Source organism: Nothoprocta perdicaria, unplaced genomic scaffold, assembly GCF_003342845.1.
Source record: "Nothoprocta perdicaria isolate Ctin4 unplaced genomic scaffold, notPer1 scaffold_293, whole genome shotgun sequence".
Lineage (NCBI taxonomy): Eukaryota > Metazoa > Chordata > Aves > Tinamiformes > Tinamidae > Nothoprocta > Nothoprocta perdicaria.
Genome location: NW_020455525.1, coordinates 87,734 through 90,747, shown reverse-complemented (window position 1 = coordinate 90,747; position 3,014 = coordinate 87,734).

The following is a 3,014-nucleotide window of genomic DNA, read 5'->3' as shown; positions in this document are numbered from 1 at the left end:
GAAAGGAAAGGAAAGGAAAGGAAAGGAAAGGAAAGGAAAGGAAAGGAAAGGAAAGGAAAGGAAAGGAAAGGAAAGGAAAGGAAAGGAAAGGAAAGATATAGTTTTCTGCTGGTTAGCTAGTTCTTTACAAAGGCTTATCATGGGGTCAGCTGAAAGCCAGGCCCAGCACACAACAGAGGGAGTGGAGCTGCTGCTGCAGCAGCCAGATCGTGAGGAAAAAGGGTAGCAAAGGACTCCTGCAGCAGTTTAGCCACGGCAAAACTGCTGGGGAACTGCAGTAAAGAAAGTATTTATATTTAGAGCTGAAACTCTGCCCTTTATTTATGCTTGCAGGCCCTTAGCATTTGATTGCATGACACCCCAAACCCATCTTTTGCTATTGAAACCTATATGATATCTTTTGCTTTAAAGTAAAATCAGGATATACCTTGAAACAGCCATTTAATGGCATATTTGCACCTTCTACATAASCTGCTGCATCTTCTTTTGACTGCTCTTAAAGAAAGGGAGGACTTGAGCTCCACTGCTGTTTTTACTTTGGCATCATCTAAAAAGTTTTTGTTTGTTTTGGGTTGGGTTTGTTGATGTTTTTCCTTATTCTTGATTTTATTTATTTATTTATTCAAGTAACCAGTCTTACTCACTGAAGTTCGGGCATCTGGTTGGTTGTTGAATTTCTTTATTAGATTTGRGAAAGACAAAGTGTATGATACTTCTAAAACACATGAACTGTGTTAAGTTTCCAGTTTCCCAGCACGCAGGGCATTCAAACAGTCTGGATTCTATTTAGCAAACATTGTTGAGTGTGTTTAGTTAATAAAAGCTTGGCAAATATTAGTAAAGGGTTTGTAATGGTTGTGAGTGATAGTAAGTTTAAAAGCTTTTTATAGCATTGCACCAAACTGGAATAAAGCTAGAAGAAATTGAATGGATGGGTCAGTAAGAAATCTCAGGGCTCACTTAGAGCCCCATGAAATATTCAACTGTTTTATAATATGATGGTAGTTTTAGAACTTGAAACTCTTAACATTATTCAGATCATATAGTTCCGCTCTCTCATTATCAAAAGGTCTATACAGATTAAAAAAAGAATGAAATTTCCTAACTATCTCAGTCTGATAGTTGCTGGGAAAGCAAGTTTGCTTTCTTATGTATATGTTACATTATTTCTGCATAACGATGAAGACAAGAGAAGAAACGGCTTTAGGGTAGATTGGCATATAGAGAACATCATATCTCAGTGTAAACTTTGATTATATTTCTTTTTTTTTTTTTTTTCCTTTCTTGTTGCTTTCTCTGCACACAGAAAAGTTCTCCTTGCACCCCAGAGCACAAGCAGACTTTTCACTGCATTCCCTGGGTTTAGAAAGCTCTGGAGAGTTATTATGGAGAAGCAGTACACAAATGGGAGCATCGAAAAACATAGATTGTTTCAGGAATTCTGCAAACACTCGTGTCTTATTCCAGCTTCCAAAACCCTCTTGGATTCACTTTCTTTAAAGGCTTGTCTGGACTAGGATAAAGGTGTATTTAAAAAAAAAAAAAAAAGTGTCTGTGAAAACTTTTAATTAACGTGTTTTCAATTTCTCAGTGTTGACAGGGTGTGTTGCATTTTAGTGCATTTGCCAGCAAACGTGTTAAAATGCATTGTGTCCTGTCTACACATGGCAAGTTAGAACACGTTTTTAAAAGTTTCAAGCTTTTACATGAGTTAAAACATGTTCATTATTGTTCTTTTACCTTAGCCAAAGGTGAGCATCATTGAAGTGCTTTCCTGGTATACTTAAGAGAGGTTGGTGCACTGGCAGGGATCACTTATTTAGCCACTTTCTCCTTTTCCTGACCTGTCAAAAGAAAGCAACATCTCATTTACCTACCTTTCAGGAGTTGTGGAAAAGGGATGTTTATACAGTACTGAAAAATGTGTGAAAGCCATATGAAAGGTGGATATCGGTGAGAGCCATCTCACCAGGTTGGCCAGTGGTTAGAGAAGGAGCCTGCAGCCATGGTTTCACGGGGTGGTAAATTTGGTTGAGCACTGCGTCAGGAAGGCCAAGATTTCTGCAGCCGGAGAGCGCCGTGCAGCAGGCAGCTCTTGCATCAGATGTGACCAAACTCTTTGTGAGGGCAACTGTCTCGTAGCTGCTCCTGAGCTAGACACTAGGGACACCTCCTCCAGCCTCCCTGCATGAGGTCAGTGAAGCTGACATGAGCRCTATACCATGCTTATATCGGCCAGCTTGACAGAAAGGTCTGTGCTCATGCCTGGTGTAAATCAAAGTTGTAGCTGGGGATGCACAGGTCTATTATTAATAACCATCAAGTCACAGCCTGGTGAGTATCAGCGACAGAGTCAGTGGTATCACTGCAGTGTGCAAACCTCTTCCCCAAGCCCCACCTCTGCCTCTCCTTTTTCCAAAAGGAGAGAATGAAAATAACCTCAGGAGAAAGGTGCTGAAAGGAGTCATGTTTTGGAAGCACTCTAGCAGACAACTTCATTTGGTGAATACAACAGGCAGCGGGAAATCGGGAAATTTGCCATGGCTATGCTCCTCACCCTTTGAGGAACTGTAGGAGAAGAATCCTGTCACTTCCCTGAGAAGACTTTTCCATCAGTCTCTTCATTTTTAGTCTCCTTGTAGCTGTGTCTCAGCCATAGCAAGTATATTCTTAAACATATTATCATTTCACTTGTGTCACATGGGAGGATTATGACTTTTTGCTGATGCAGCTATGGTGATAAAAATTTTAACAAAAACACATTTACAAAAGTCTAACTTATTCCAGAGTCTCACAGCCTTGCAACACTTGCAACAGCCTATTCACATGAGCACCTTGGAACTGGAATCTTTGTTTCCACCGAAGAAATCCTGTGAGATCTTTTTCTGTGTGTGTGGAAACCACAGTAGAAGAATGATGTTTTTCACATTTTCACATTCATTTCTGATTAGTCTTGCTGGATACACCAGTCATGACTTAAAAAAAAAAAAAAAAAAAAAAAAAAAAAAAAAAAA